This window comes from Crassostrea angulata, chromosome 5 (assembly GCF_025612915.1).
Source record: "Crassostrea angulata isolate pt1a10 chromosome 5, ASM2561291v2, whole genome shotgun sequence".
NCBI classification, from domain to species: domain Eukaryota; kingdom Metazoa; phylum Mollusca; class Bivalvia; order Ostreida; family Ostreidae; genus Magallana; species Magallana angulata.
In genome coordinates this window covers 2,472,386-2,483,569 of record NC_069115.1, presented here as the reverse complement: position 1 = coordinate 2,483,569, position 11,184 = coordinate 2,472,386, and the positions used below count along the sequence as shown (strand labels likewise).

General features: G+C 30.8%; 1 pseudogene; it reads left to right on the top strand.

The window, feature by feature from the left end:
* The first annotated feature begins 1,470 nt into the window (after window positions 1–1,470).
* Window positions 1,471–11,184, top strand: part of LOC128183616 (deleted in malignant brain tumors 1 protein-like) — a 492,435-nt pseudogene continuing 482,721 nt past the window's right edge.

Below are 11,184 nucleotides of genomic sequence, written 5' to 3'. Positions count from 1 at the left end.
CATTTTTCAGATAGACCTGCATGTGTTAAAGCTGCTTGGTCCGATTACTTGGTTATTACAGTATCAAATAATTTTCCATACAAGCCAATTATCTTAGAAAGTTAAGGACTTTCTCCTATTTACACCAGCAGAATCGGTCTCCTTTCAAAACTAGAAAATTTCAAAGTAAATAAAAATAATTTTTTGGGGCAAACGAAAAAACAAACCATAATGCATCATGGGAATATTTAGAAAAGGAAACCTTTTGGCTTCGTCTCCCGAATGATTTGGTTTATGCTTCGACTGCAAACAAAGCAAACTTAAAAACAATCTAATTAAAATAAAAAACCGCTCCCCCGTTTTCGATATGTCGCGTGGTACAGAGCTTACAATTCTTCGCTATGTAAACAAAGCGTTTGTTTTTATTGTGAATGTTGAAGTGAACATTTCAGTTTTAGACTTCAAAAAAATGTGGTAATCGTTAGGAATTGTTTATTTATGCTTAAAATGAATAAAAAAAGATGGACAAATCAGCTTGAAAACGGTTTTTTTTACTGGTATATTGAACCTATGTAAACAAAAACAGGACACGAGCCTTGTTTACATGACCAAATATTGTGAGCCCGTATCTTGCTTAAAACTCATCGACTGGTACCCAAATTTCATTTGACCATTAGAAATGCATTCCTAAAGCATTGTAAAAAATAAAAGCAGAAAAATAAAATTTGACCAAAATCGTGACCATGCCGCTTTAAAACTTTCTATAATATTGATTTTAAATATCTTTATATGGCATTGTTTTTAAACTTGGGGGGAGGGGGGCAAATACCCAATCAAAGGTAAACCTTGGTGAGTACAAACACGGATATAAAAGCGTAGCAATATCACCAAGTGTAGTGGTATCCGGGCAAATATCCTAAGGATTCTTTGTGAAATTGTTACGTTATTCCGAACTGGGATGCAATATCTTTTCAGTTTTAGCGAATGGAGTGTAAGAGAAATAAAAATATAACACTGTGTTACAGACTTTATTTGTCAAAATTATCCAATTTCATACAAACCCTTCAATGTTAAGGATTTTAAGTACGTTTGGTGTTTCATATTTCAAACAGAACAATCAGGAGTCTTTAGAAAGCAATTTTATATATGCATATTAACTTATTTAATACGAATGTTTCGAATAACAGATACATCGATGTTATCGATGGTTCAATAGCTTTAAAATTATTTGACTTTACAATTATACGTTGAATTAATTGCAATGTAATATGTATTTTCAAAATATGATGGTAATACAATGTTATTTAAACCGAACTGATAACGTTCAGAGGAATATTACTTGGTTTTCAAAATATTTGATTTGAAGAGATCACATAGGCTTGATATATAGTGCACAATGAATAAAAAATATAATTATATCACATACACTACGGCCAACGCGAATTCCATGTTTAAGAGTTTACTGCGAGTTTACGACACCGTAACAGGTGTATGTTCGGTCTCAAGGAGTAAATCTAAAAATGAACTGCTTTCTTTATAATTATTTGGTGACGCTCTTAAACACACTGAAAACTATTGCTCAATTTTTTTTTGCCAAATTGTACAAGAGACTCAAACATTTTAATGTATTTCGCAATGCATGCATATATGTGTAATTGAAAATTAGTAATCAACACTTTGCTTCACTATTTAAAGAATTAACACTACAAGTATGTGCATAATAGCACAGAAGAACGTTAGGCTTTTATTTGATTGTACAGAAAACAGAGCAATAATAAAAAGCATTCTGAGAGTATTGCATAAGCAATACACGTCCCCTACCGGTTTCAATGCACTATTATGCAGAATATCGAACCCGAACATTAAAAAATTGGAATATAAAAAATAATTTTCTCGAAAATATGTCAACCAGACGCTACAAAAGTGTAAACTTGATCTGTTGTTTGACATTTTGAAGCTGTTCAGCAAATTTCATATTATTCCTCAAACGCATAAAGAAATACAAGTGTGGAAAACTGAAGTGGGACAGACAGACGGACGGACGGACGGACAGACGGACTAACGGACGCAGAAAAAAGCTATAGTCCCCTCCGGTGAAAACCGGAAGGGGACTAATAACGTAATGTAAATCAAAGTACTGAAGAACTTACGGGAGTTGATTTTATCGATTATTATTTATTTTAGATTCAACGATGTTATTTTGCATGGCAAGTGGTTTCTTATATGTATTTAATTTACGCACATTTTTTATAATGTGAATACTCGGACTCTTACGAAAAGAATTTCAAAGAAAACCCCATATGAATCATCTCGTGTGATATTTAAAAATACTATTATTTCCATTAACGTACGTATCAGTAATCGAAATATTTCTGAAAAATTGTATGGATCCAAGCAATACTGAACTCTAGCTTCGTTCAACCAGACGCTCGGCTGTCTCCGTTAATCTCCGACAAGCAAGAGAAATTCTTTGCTTGTCGAAGATTTACGGAAACCACCGATAGTTTGGTTGAACGATACTATAGTAAACTCTAGCGTAGGAATACATACATGTACCACTTCAAAAAAGTCTAAATTGTTTCCTACCATTTTTAATCTGACTTTTTTCAAGGTATCAACAAAAACGTTTCCTTGAAAAACAATGCTTCGGAATTCATTACAGCGAATTTATCGATTATTTCCGAGAACTAAGTCTTGTCAGCGGTGATGATTTGTGCTTAGGTCCAAACACTATTTCATTTTCGGTTTGCAACTGCGCAGAGTTGATTAGGAGAGTTGATTAAAATCAACTCCCAAAAAACAACTATGTTTCCTACGCCGACCAGGAAATGCCATAGATAGAAGTTGGAATTCATGTAGGATATAAGAACTGATATTGAAAATAAGGGAAAAAAACAAAAACAAAAACAAACAAGCAAAAAAAAAAAAATGGAAAAAAAAGTAAAAACAAAAACTGGGTTCATATTAACAATTGAAAATATAAAAAATTGAAATGATAGTCAATAGATAAGAGGTATAAAAATTGATTGCTTGTATAGATATACTGAGGTAAATTATGATATTGTACAAGATAAATAATGTTTAATATAATACATAATATACTTTTTATGTTTTTAATGTTAAATAATCCCACTTGATAACCGCACAACTAAGTTCCGTATTGTTTAAATTAATGTAGCATGAAATACGAGTGAAATCGTGTTAGACTATCCTTCCATGTTATAAATATAAACTTCCGGCTACTATAATTTTAGAACAAAATGACCGGAATAAAATTTCCGGATTTTTTTTTACTTTTGATCTCGAGAACTCATTGACGTTTAAGGTAGTCCTATACTCGGCACTAAATGGGCTCAATCATTAAATGCTTAGTTTTAAATGATAAATATACATTCTAGCAATACATATACAAAAGAAAATATGTATGTTTACGTGCTAGTTTGTTTGTTATCAGCTCTCAGATGGGTGTACCCCCTTGCAAAAATTATTGACAATTATGAAATTTGCCAGACGTACGTTTTTCCTAAAAATAATTACCAATTTTGGAAAACTTAGAACTGAAGATACAAAATAGAGTATAAATATTTATTTAAGCCATATCTCATCAATAATTTTGCGCAAATTTTTGTAAGTAAGTACGCTTTATGGACCTGATGTATCAAAATAGAATACAAAAAATCCAATGCTAGTATCGCGTTTGGTAATTTTTTTACCATTTTATGGACTCAAACTTAAATTCATGGTGTTTATTCTATAGATTGACATCTTAGAAAAAGGATTTGGTAAAATAAATTATATGTTGACGGATTGCTTTTCACGCTATAAGCTCTAAACCAAGTAGACCCTGAGGAAAAAATCCGTAAAAATCACATTTTGCTAGAGTTTTCTGCCTAGATCTGTCAACAATGTTAAATATCATTTAAACATTAATTAATTGACGATTGATTAAATTCGAAACAGCTTCTGTCTCTAAATTTAAACCGGTTTTAGTAAAAGAAAGAGAAAAATTCGGGAGGGGGGGGGGGGTCAAAACAAAGAAGATATAAGCATACCTGAGATCCTGGTTAATCAGAAACTTCATTTTTCATTTTACTTCTTCCGCTATAGTTTGAGTTATCTCCATTTTCCTTACGTCCATCATACAAAATTTGACTTGCTCGGGTAGAGCGTGCGCTAGAAACTAAACTTTAAAACCTAAAAATTCTATTCAAACACTTCATTCCAAAAACTCTTATTTCATTGGCTGTCACTACGTATACAAACTTTACTAAATATACTAAACGGAACTTCCGTTTCGGCGCAACAAATTGTTTACATGTCGTTATGACAGCAATTTCTCGATACACTAACGTAACGCGAGAAATTTAAAATATTGTAAAGTATTTTTCTCATGATTGATGAGTTAAAAAAATATGTCACAGGTTTTAAAAGGACAAATTTTACGCGATGTACTTTTATGAGTCTGCTACCGCAGGCATCAATTCAACTTGTATGTTTCCCCCTCAATCTGACTCTTATTGGATTTTAAATTAACCACTATCCATTCAAGCTCTCTCTCTCTCTCTCTCTCTCTCTCTCTCTTACTCCTCCCTCTCTCTCTCTCTCTTTCTTTCTTTCTTTCTTTTTTTCTTGTTTCTCTCTCTCTTTCTCTCTATATGCACGATTTTCTATAACATAACATTTCCTGTCTGTAAAAGCACCCGTGCTCTAACAGCGTGGTTTTAGAAACGTTATCTACTGATGGGACCTTTCTTTCTCTCTTTCTTAATTATAACATGGCCAGAGGAACTAATAATGCATCACATATCATGTAAAGAAGTTTTTGTTTTTACTTATGCACACGAACACACAAATTGCATGTCCATATATTGTTTTCTCAATTACTCTCTTCATATCTGATTAACCTTAGTTATAGTCTGTTTGTTAATTGTATTTTGATCGAGCGCGCCTTTTAAGTATATCATTAAAAGGGTTATTTGATAGAAGTATTTTTAAACATTGTGTTATAAATACGCAGAAAAAATTCTTTTTAATTTAGACTAAATACAAATGTTCGTATGTTTAAATTAAAATTATTCGATTTTATCAAGAAAATTCCGCTATTTGTAGGAACAGACTACATATACTATACAAATATTGACTGGAGTTTAGGGCTACATTGATTCTATTTGTTCCAGAGGATTGAATTACTGCCCGACGCGAAGCGGAGGGCAATATAGTCGTCCAAAAGGGGCTTATAAAATCAATGTTGCCCAAAAACACAGTTAACATTTGTTTTGTTATATGAAGAAACAACTAAACATCGAAAAGGATTGTCGTAATTTTCTCAGCTCAACATTGAGTTCACGAATTTAACTTTCTTTCTAAAATATCGTCGGCATCAAACGGTCACTGGTGATATTCCGCCACATGTAGGAATTAAGCTACAGATGTTCTACCTGAATTTACTTCACAATAATTCGCAAATCCTCATATCCGTTATGATAGCAAACCGTCGCATTGCGCGTCCGTTGTTTACTGTCCTTGACTGACAGCCTATTATTACAATAGCTTGTTTTGGAGTTGCGAAGATCAATTCACGTCATCGCTAACAAATCGACGAATCAGCGGCGACCAAATGAAATAGATGGAATATTCTCCAAATATTATTCCTAGCCTGTCAATATTTTTGGACGTACTAGTATTACAACTGGATATATGAATATTCGTCTATTTAGAGTTATATAGTGATAATACTTTCCTTAATATAACAAATAATGACTATTCTATTTAGCGGACCCTAAAGGCACAGTCTTACTGCTGCATGTTACATACGGTAGCCAACCAAATTCTGTACACACATACCGTATACGTTATGTTACGCAATTCCCCGTCCTCAGTTGGTCAATTGACTCTTTGCGAAATTTTAAAAATGATGGATTCTCAAGAATAAAATTATGATCAACATACATTTGGGGCTGAACATCATACTTTTGCCAAATCAGATAGGAATTAGTTTTAAAATACACACAATTTTATTATTTACAGTATATATCTGCATGCATACTATGTTGTTCATTATACAAAATTTTTAAATTCCTGTTAACCTATTTTTAAAGAGAAACGACAATTTTTAAGAAATACTTTAAAGCTAAATTATAATTTAAAAAAATGTAAATGAATCCCTTTCCGGGGCTAAATAAGGTACTCTGATGCAATTTTTAATTAAACACCTTTTATCATTGATAACCAATATTTGTCAAAGATGAATATGCCAATAACAAATATTAAGTATGCAAAAACATTCTGTATTTGCATAATAACACATTCCTTTTATTTTCCCTACTTTAAAAAAAAATTAAAGATAGACTCCATGAATACGAAATAATATTCATAAATTCCCTAAGATGATTATGAATTAATATTCATTAATTCCCCAAGATGATTATGAATTAATATTAATTAATTCCCTTAGATGATTATGAATTAATATTTATTAACTCCCTAAGATGATTATGAATTAAAATTTATTAATTCCCTCCGATGATTGTGAATTAATATTCATTAATTCTTTCAATCATATTTCCCGTGTGAGAGGATGTTCGGGGAGGTAACTTGCATTAAAAACAAGAACTGTTTTCACCTGAGACTGGTTTCACAATACTGCGACGGTTCGGAAAAGGTACAAAGCTGTACTGCCAGGATGCGCGGTTTTACCTGAATTACCTGCGCTAAACCGCAATAAATTTCACACCACGAGGACTCGCAGTAAATACGCAAACCGCGTTAACCGTAGTGTACATTCATCATAATGATTGTTGCATCTTTGGTTGTCTACAGCACAAAGAGTTTTTATACATGGATGACATATGAATTGTTATTTTGGTCTTTGCCAGTCCCCATTTTTTATTCAGAATTTATTTTTTTGAGAATCATATATTAAGCTCCATATTTAGAAAAAAAATAACAGTAATAACATCATTGGGTATTCATGGATATACGAGTGTCAAATTAAGTCGAATTTCCTCATCTTAAAATTTTTAATAGAAAAATGAAAATAGTTTTATGTTTTTTTCTAAAACAACAATCAATAAGGCAGGACAAGCAGTTGGATAATGATTGTTTTTTTATGAAATGTGATATTATGAATTATAGCTGTTACTACAATAGTTAAAGTCAATAAATAGTACAGTCCGAATTTCTTGTGATACAAAATATGTTAGATTAATTGATTTAAAAAATGAAACATTTTTCCTGAGTATGTTTTATTGCAAGACAAAGCCAAAAAATGAAGCTCTACTGTGATTTTTTTTATATACGTATGTTCAAACATCTCAAAAGTGTACAATGATAAATATCTTCCTGTTTACGATGAACAATAGGCTGATATGGTTCACAAATATCAGTGTAAAAGACGCTAAAAATGCGAATATTATCAACTATTCAAACTAAGAATTTCGTTCTTAAAATGTATTGGTAATTAATATACACATGCTTGTACATTAAAAATAGTGCACCCAATGCACTTGTCTGAAATCATAGCTTTCACAGTTTCATGCAAAATATTTGTTTAAAAATGAATATATTTTCAAAGACTTTGCAACACGTTAACCTTTTATTCGCATTTTCAGTAAAAAGATGGTTTTTTTTGCAGCCTCTGTTATGAATAAGTTGTAAAAAAATGGATTCTTTTCATATTTCTTATATTATCATAATCTTGATATTTTGAATCATAATAATTAAGACTGTGTATAACACTTTAACACAAAAATGTTCGGGGCAATCTTCCTTGATTTTCTATCAATGTCATTTAAAAGTCACTCTTTAAAATACCTCATTTACATTGGAAAGTTTTTTGAATCTATGCTTGTGAAAAAACTACTCAGACTAAACAAATTTTATGTCCACAAAGGTAAGATTCGTTATTTGTTTTCAAACACAAATTCATATATAATGAAATGATGAAAAGAAAACAAGAAAAAATGTGTTGTAAAATATCTTTAATCTCCTCCATAAATTATCAAATTTTTATGTGTTTCATAAACAGACAAAATTTCATTTTTGAATTTTACAATGGACCGAATATTGTCAAAAATGTAGCTTACTTTCTAAAAATATATCAAAGGTTCATGATTATTCTACACAGTAAAACTGATTTTAGGTAATCATGCAAATTATAATTTAATTTCAAAATCATGCAAATTATAAATGAATTTCAAAAATCATGAATATACAGAAAGTTTGTAAAAACAAACAAAATAACAATTTGAGGTAGTGATGACATTTATTCATGAAATATTAATAGTAATAAGCATGTATTTCATGCTTATGAGGTTTCCATATAATTATTCCGAATTCCCTCTGTCATATCACATTATGAATATTCAAAGTTTAATGTATAAAATTTGCAGCTTTGAAAACATCATGTGCATTGCAATTCAATAAACGAAAACTTCTTAAAAATTAATTTTTAGAGCAATATTTCAATTCTGATTTTGAAAAAAATGGAAATGTCACCTTATACATTTATATATAGACATTGCATTTCACTTAGAAAATTCATTTTTAAGTATTTTTCAAAACAATTGAAAAATAAATGGCAGTGAAATAATATAACATTATGGTTAAGCAAAAACACATTTGACTAAAACTTTGAGAGAAAAAAAATCAATTATGAAATCAACAACTGTAGTGTGATTGATGGCATTGATTTCAACATTTCTACAAATTTACCAGATAAAAATGGCATTTCAATACTTTCTCTTTTTCTCTGTGTAAGATGTGCTTCTGCCGTCTGGCATGACACATTCTGGAAAAAAAACCTCCTTTCGTTGACAGCTGCTATGTGAGTGGTGTGAGAATATATTTCTGAAAATAAAGAACCTCGAATTGTACATGATATACACAAGATTCGAAAAAATAATGATATTGATTTGTTCCAATACGTTTTTTTTTTTAAAATAAAAACATGCCCTGTTGACTCAAGGTGAAAAAGACAAACGTGACGGAATTGACACTGTCATTATTTAAGTACAAAGAAACATTGCTAGAGTAAAATGAACCTTCTCTAGTTTTTTACTGAAGCTGTCAGTTCATTCATGAAATTATTCATAGAATCAACTCTAATGCAAACTTGCAACATGATGGACTAAGTGAAAAATTTAATACACATTCGTAGTAATGTACTAACTATTCAACAAGCAACCTTCCTGCCTTGAGAAATAATCTCCTTCTCTTTTATTTTGAATATAGGGAATTATCTGCTGCTTAATTTGTGACTTGTTCCTCTGGTGAAAGTCCTAGTTTTTGCTCACCTAAAACTATTCACATTCAATAGCACACGATTATGCTGCAATACAAGATAGCCAATATATTCAATTTGTGTATTAGACAATATTGGTTTATAAGTGATTGACATAAAGCAACAGAACCAAAAATAATGGCATTACAATTTAATTTAAGTTTATGTTCTTATTCCCATATTTTATTTTGTGTATGTTTAAAATTATTCATTATTGCATATACTTTTTATATAGAAATAATAATGGAATAAAATGATATGATATCAATTTTACGAATTGCGGTAGACAAATTGAAAACCGTGCATTTATCTGCACCGCTTTGGTGTGTTATAGAAACGACGACATCCCAAAAAACATTCAATGCTTATTTTCATATTCATTTTGATGTTTATTTGTATGAAGTGTTCATAATCGGTTTAAAGCCTTTTTATACGCTCTCAGTTAGGGATATGAAACATGCATGAACAGCAGAGCTCACATGTGTTTTTAGTCCGATTTTGTGACTAAAACATAGTGCCAAAAATTTGTAAAAATTTAACCGAATAAATCTGGAAATGTTATTTTATTTTTAGACACTATCATTCGACTTGTGGGTGGTGTTACTGAATCTGAAGGTCGTTTAGAAGTGTACAAATTTGGAGAATGGGGAACAGTATGTGATTATTCACCCAATGATAAACTGGCTGCTGTTGTGTGTCGATCATTAGGGTTTCCTTGGTAATGTTGACAGATTGAACATTATTATGTGAAAACATTTTTTTTATGATTCAAAATAAATTAAATAATGTTTGGTTTTTTTTTTGGTTGTTTTGGTTGTTTTTTTTTTTTTTTTTTTTTTGGGGGGGGGGGGCTTTTAATCATTAACAACGTATCACAATTAGGTAAGAATTTAAAAAATCTAAGTTTCAATCATCAATTTGAATAAATTATTTGTTCCAAATGGAAATTATCTTTAAGAACTTAAACAGTAATGGTTTAAACAGCTATGGGTATTAAACATTCAGGAATACTTCAGAAGTGTATACAAATGCCGTTTATGGTCCAGGATCAGGTCCTATATGGCTGGACAATGTTAACTGTAAGGGATCTGAGACAAGCATTGATGAATGTCAGCACGGAGGGTGGGGAACCCATAACTGTAATCACAGGAAGGATGTGTCCATCAACTGTAGTCCTAATGGTGAGATATATAGTGTTATTATTGTTTGACGTGAAATGAAATACAAGGGTAACGTGCTTAAATCCCTTAAGTTTTTAAATTATGGACATATTGAAAAATATTTCATGGATTGTTTTGAAATATAAAAACAAACTTTGAAATGATTCATGAAATTTACGTTGGTGTTTATGAAATATGATTATATTTGTTTTTGAAATACAATACAAATCAAAACCACATGGTTCGAATAAGTCGCTGTTTATGATTTTGTTTTTTGCACTTAAAATGATATTTTAAGATGTCAAAAAACATTTATTTATTTCACATATCCGAACATACATGAATTATAAACTGATGAAAATAATCTGAAATGGAATTGGGTTTACTATGTGTTATTGTTTGATTTTTTTCTATGACGCCAGTAAAAAATTGATAGTAACCATTGTGTATAAAATAAGTTTTTAGGCCAATGTATTCATATATATATGAGTAGACACGCACACAGAGGTATATCATGCCAAGATACAAAGTTAATTATGTGCGTTTATTTTATCATTAAATGCTTATTTTGGATGTTGTCACTTATATAACACACCACGCGGTACAGACAAATTGAAAACCGCGGTATGTTAATTTGTGTGCACCGCTTTGGTGTGTTATAGGACTGCGAGATCCAAAAATAAACATCAAATGCTTATTTTCATATTCATATTCATTTTGATGTTAATTTATATGAAGTATTTGTTTACAATCGCTTTAAAGCCA